Genomic DNA, 6000 nt, shown 5'->3' with positions numbered 1-6000 from the left:
CCAAGCAGAACTGGAGGCTGTGTGCCTTTTTCTCTAGGAAGTTGAGGAAGTCGGAGCAAAACTACACGGTGTATGACCGAGAATTGCTTGCGATCTATGTGGCATTTTGGCAATGGAGACATCTGTTGATAGGGGCGTGGCACAAAATCCAGGTCCAAACGGACCACAAGAACTTGGAATACTGGCGGACCGCGCGAGTGCTCAACCAGAGACAGATCAGATGGTCCCAGGAGTTCGCCATGTTCTTCTTCGAGATTCGATACATGCCGGGAGAGGAAAACGTAAGGGCAGATGCTCTCTCCCGGAAACCGGAGTACATGGAAGGGGAGGGGCCACCAGAGACCAGGCATGTGATCCCCGAGGACCGGTGGGTGTGGGGGGGAACATTGGTTGGGAAACGAGAACTGGCCGGGCTTACTAGAAACGACGCGTTCGCCCAAACGAAAATCAGGGAACTCAGGGACGGAAGGGAAGACAATGGAGGGTTTGAGGAAAAGGAAGGGCTACTGTACTATAAGGGAGCGCTGTATGTACCAGGGGAGACTTTGAGGGGGAAGGTACTTAGGCAACTCCACGACAACCCAACAGCTGGGCACTTTGGACAGCACAAGACCATGCTACTTGTCACCAGACAGTTCTGGTGGCCAAAGGTGAGGGAAGACATACGGGAATATGTACGAGGGTGCGACCGCTGCCAGAGGGCAAAGGGGGAGAGGGCGGCCCCCGCAGGGTTACTGGAACCCCTACCTACACCGGGAAAGCCCTGGGAGGTGGTGTCCATTGATTTTATGACAGATCTGCCCAAGTCAAGGGGGAAGACAGCAGTCATGGTAGTAGTCGAGCTACTGACGAAAATGTGCCATTTCGTAGCTTGCTCACATGCAGCAATGGCAGAGGAGACAGCCAGGCCGTTTGTGGATCACATTTTTAGACTACATGGGGATCCCTTGAGGGTTATCTCGGATTGCGGGAAACAATTTACTACCCGGTTCTGGAGGAAGCTCATGAGCTTGCTACAGGTCGAGGTGAGCTTCTCGACGGTGAGGCACCCAGAAACCAACGGACAAGCAGAAAGCGCGAACAGTATATTCCAGCAATACCTACGCTGCTATGTCAGCGAGAGACAGAACGACTGGGTAGAGAAATTAGCTTTGGCTGAATTTGCGTACAACAATGCTGAACACGTGTCCACGGGAATGAGCCCTTTCATGGCCAATTACGGGTGTCACCCCAGGGCCTTCCTGGGGTGGGGGGAGGAAGGATGGAGTGTACCCGCGGCTGAGCAATTTGTGGAAGAAATGGAGGCCTTACACCAGCAACTCAGGTTGAACCTGGAGCGGGCCAAGGAAGTTTGCAAGAGGCAGGCAGACAGGCACCGCCGGGAGGGGGAGGCCATACGGGTGGGAGACCGGGTGTGGTTGTCATCCCAAGGGTTACCCCTAAAGGGAGGGTGCAAGAAGTTGCAGCCGAGGTGGCTGGGACCTTTTGAGGTAATACAGCAGATAAACCCAGTGGCATTTAAACTCAAGTTGCCTGACAGCATGAAGATACACCCAGTGTTCCATAGGTCCCTACTTTCACCTTACAGGGAGGGGCGGGAATTCCCGGGACGGGAGGGAGGGGTTACTGCAACCAGGCCACGGAAATACTTAATTCAAGGTGGCGAGGTCGCCAGGTAGAGTACTTGGTAGCCTGGGAGGGGGAACCTAGGTCGGAAAACACGTGGGTCCCTGCTGAATCAATCACTGATGGGTATATTGTGGAAGAATTCCACAGTTTGTTCCCAAATAAGCCAAAACCACTAGCTAGATTCTGGGAAGAAGAATTTGGACCCACGGACGACGAAGGGGACTTTGTGGGTTTTCCTGCCTCCGAAGAGGAGGGAGGGGAGGTGTCCGAGGGAGAGGAATCAGATTGGGAGGTTCAAACAGCGGGAAGAGATCCGAGTGGATGGGAGGCTGGTTTTGAACCCTGAGGAGATGATGACAGCTCCTTCAGGGGGTTCCCCGCATCGTCGGCCGAGGAGAGAGAGGAGGTGGTATCGGAAAATCGTGCCGGGGCGGGGGGGGGGGTCCTGGGGAGGAGGTGGATGTCAGGGAACTGCCATCAGGGCCGGAGGGAGAGAGCGGGCTCCGGAGGGGTCCCAGAGAGCGTCCCGGGATGGGGAGAGGCAGCCCATCTTCTGGGGAAGAGAATCAGCGTAGCACCAGTGGAGAAGGGGGGCAGATGGGGGAATCGGCGAGGCGGTCCCATGACTCCTTGCCAGGGACCAGCGGGGAGAGTAAGGGTCCTCCGCTGCCTACGCCCTCCTTGCGCAGAAAGCTTCCGTGCAGGGAGAGAAGGAGGAGACTAGGCGTCAAAGAGCTTCTTTTCTGGAAGAAGTTCAAGAAACGCCCGCTGACGGATTCTGCCAGCGATTGAGACAGCCATGGGTGGGTGGCTGTCCGGACAGAAAGGGTTCACTCAGGCAACCCAGCCAGGTGTTGCACCGGTTTACACACGAGCAACCCCTAGAACCATTACAATTTAGAAAAGTACAGCATTTTGAGGAAAAATACATTCAGATCCATTCTTAAAGTCAATGAGAAAGATACAGCAAAAATGATACCGTTGACCTTCTTGTAGGGTGTGAAGGCAGAATACAATCTATTTGATATTGGTAGGGTCCTTCTCCTTCATTCCCCTCTCTGACCCTGACTCTCTTATGACACAGGGACCATCCCAGAGTGTGGGCACAACTTCTGCTGGTTCGGCCTGATCCAGTGCAGCGGGGCAAAAAGGAGGCTGGCTTCCTGTCCTCAAGGCCGGGTTGGAGTCCAGAGAAGGAGCCTCGTCCACAATCGGCAATTGGCTACCTTTGTCAAAGTAGCCAAGACTCTCAGTCTTCCAGAGGGAAAGGAGGAGTCTGTGAGAAGCACCAGGAGCCCCTGAAACTCTTTTGCAAGGAGGATGAAGCCCCCATCTGTGTGGTTTGGGGCAGATCCAAGAAGCACCAACACCACGAGGTGATTCTTCTGGAAGAGGCTGTCGAGGAATACAAGGTACCTTGAGGGGGAGAAATAGCTGTGTATTCTTCTTGGCAGGTGATCTTCTTAATTCTCAGATCCAGAGTAGGCATGGTATTCCTTGGTGGTTGTTTATTACCTTAGAAGCAGCCAAGGGGAAGCCTGAGGGCTGCTGGGATGGCTGGGAGGAGGGAGTCAAAGTCTTTCTCTCTGCCAGGGGGGCCAAGGGATCTTCCCTTGAAATACAGCAGCTTCAAAGATTTGGGTTGGGACCAAGGCAGGGGGAGAAAGGGTTAACCTCATCCACATCCCCCAGCAAGGTTGCTTTGTATGCATTTAGAACACTACAAATGTGAATTGCACATGTCTCCTTTGGCTAGCAGGATGCCTCCTCAATACCTCAATACCCTGCCAAGCAGAGAGCAGCAAGGGGTCAGCTGCAAGGGGGTGGGGACTGGGGGCTCCTTTTCCCTTCTGGGGTACCTCAGAGCCCATATAGGGTCCTTTTGTAGCTTCTCTATCGGTAGGACAAAATAACAGAGGCCAACCAGAGAATACTGAGAAGCAAAGCAGCTAGTAAGCCAGATCTTTATTACCTGTTGCAACAGGGTGCTCACCCCCCCCCCACGCAGGAGACCCCGAACCAAGTCCTTATATAGACATTTGAAATTGCCCACCCTGGAGCCCAAGACCACCCCTCCATACATCATACATACATCACAGAAGGGGCGGCCTACAACAGACTCCTGTCTGGCAGAAAACCTGTTGATGGGTTTACCTGGCTGTTCATGGGTTTACCTGCATATTCTTTTGTGATGGGAACTAACGGTATTGATGTATGTGTTTATATCTTAGACCTTCTAATTCTCCTAACACCAGGAATTGACCAGATGGTGCAGGATGCCCCCCCCCCCCAAGTATCTGTTGGAAGCAGATTTAGGAGAGGGGGTGGAAGCACCTACTGGTGGGGAGCACACTTCTTCTGGGGATGCTTCCTCCTGCTCCTCTTCCCACTTCTCGCTGGGGCCTCAAGATGAGAAGTCAGGCTGGAAGTCTCCTCGGAGAAGACAAAGGAGCAAGCATGGCTGCCTTTCCTCTTCTCCAGACCAGTCAGTTGGACTAGAAACCTTTCCCATCCCAGTTCTGCAGTGGTTTTCAAGCAGTGTGCTGTGGCAGCTGGGGTGCCTTGAATGATGGTCGGAGTGCCGTGGGAGACACTGGCCTCTGTCCCTCTTTCCTTCCCTCCCTCCTCGGATGCCATCTCTGCCTCCCCAAGACTTGCCCAGCTGTTCTCCCCCAGAGAATGGTGCCTCTGGGGCTGGCCAGGGGGTGTGGGCTGCCAGGAGCTGAGGCGGCCTCAGAGGAAGCAAGCCAACTGGCGAGGGGCCCTTGCTGTTGCGAATGGACAGGCAAGTCCCAGGTCCCTGGGGGGCAGCGGGGGCAGCTCAGAGACCAAGAGGAGGACTCCTAAGGAGAGGGGAGAGGAGAGGAGGCTGAGAGAGCACTCCGCAAGGGAGGCTGTTGGAGAAAGGGGGAGGGGAGGCAAGCAAGGGGGGACCTAACTGGTCTCCTGAGACCCACAGGGGTGCCGCAGAAAGAAGGGAGTTGGTCCAGGGAGCCGTGGACCCCAAAAGGTTGAAAACCTCTGTACTTTTCTTTCCTCCAGTCAATTCCTTTCCTATTATAGCAAGGCCACTGGACCTAAGAAGCCAGTATAATATACATCTCCTCTCTTTGTCGCCGCCTGGAGATTCGGAGGAAAGAGAGAGGGGGAATTCTGGCCTATCAAGCAGACCTGGACAAGGAAAGCAAAGTCCCTCTTGTTACTAGTGAGGGAACAAGCACTTCAAGAAGCAAGTCCGGACTGAGGAGGGAGGGGAAAATCTGCCCATTTCTACTTCTCTCATTTCTCGTTTTTCCATATCGGTTTGTTATTTATTTATTATTCTGACAATGAATCAAATGCTAGGGTGGCTACCTTCTCGTATAAAGATGTTAATACGTGCTTTACCCTCATAAATTCATTTTTTGTGAACATTACCTGGCTGGGCCAACCTTGAGAAATTCAGAGGTGTGAATTTCAAAAGAATGCTGTTTTGGTCTCCATATTTTCCCAAGAATTGCAAATTAGGTGAGTTCACCTTTTAATGCAGCTAAATGGAGTTTATTTCCCATTGTTGTTTATTATGTGAAAAGCAGTCAAGGAGAAGCCTGAGGACTTGTGAGCTGAGAGGGTGGAAGCAGTTCAATTCAAATCCTAATCCTAATTGTGTGCGGAGAGGCTGAAGACTGTGGAGATGTTGAGACAACTGCGCCAGTTCCTGGAAGAAGAAGAAAAGCGTCTGCTGAATCATGTGGAAGAGGTGGAGAAGGAGATTGCAGGGAGAAGGGATGAGCAGCTGGCCAGACTCTGCAGGAAACTCTCCTCTCTTGAGAGGATCATCCAGGTGATGGAGGAAAAGGGTCAGCAGCCAGCGAGTGAACTGCTGCAGGTAAGAGGGCTCCAGGAAAAGGCTGCCTCCCATCCTTTCTGTGCCCCTTCCATGTACACAAGGAGTGTAGGGGCTCAGTTGACGGAGCCTCGAGTCAGCTTTGTAATGGACAGGAACACCCCAGAGACCTGGGATGCTGAACTCACCTGAAGGCCGACTAGAGATTCTTCAGTCTTCTTGAGGGAAGGGGAGGGGATTTTCTGCTCCTTGCTGATGATTTGCCTCCGAATGCCTTCCCGCTGGGCAATGCTGCCTTCCTGCCCTGCCCTGGGCTTCGCCAAGGATGCAGTCAGGCCTCCTTCTGACATGAGCCAGTCTCTTGACCAAGCTTCTCTTCCCGTTCCCTCCACAACTTCTGGGTGGATCCCCTTCCCCATAGATCCTGATCGGCCCAAAATGGTGCTCGGCCACAGTGACCAAAGAGCAAGACAGAGGGACTCATCCAGACTGCGCCACCTTCTCCACTCACAATCCCATATGGCCAGACGTACAAGTGCTTCTGA

At 53.3% G+C, this 6000-nt stretch overlaps 1 long non-coding RNA gene across 1 annotated transcript in view; it reads left to right on the top strand.

Annotated features, from left to right (window-relative positions):
• The first annotated feature begins 2915 nt into the window (after positions 1-2915).
• The window catches only part of LOC309361335, a 234130-nt gene continuing 231045 nt past the window's right edge, over positions 2916-6000 (top strand). Inside the window, exon 1 of the long non-coding RNA XR_014164432.1 lies at positions 2916-3005. This is a non-coding gene — a long non-coding RNA (uncharacterized lncRNA). The remainder of the gene's footprint in view (positions 3006-6000) is intronic.

This window comes from Podarcis melisellensis (assembly GCF_964234715.1).
Source record: "Podarcis melisellensis genome assembly, chromosome: W".
NCBI lineage: Eukaryota > Metazoa > Chordata > Lepidosauria > Squamata > Lacertidae > Podarcis > Podarcis melisellensis.
This window is presented reverse-complemented; position numbering and strand designations above follow the sequence as displayed.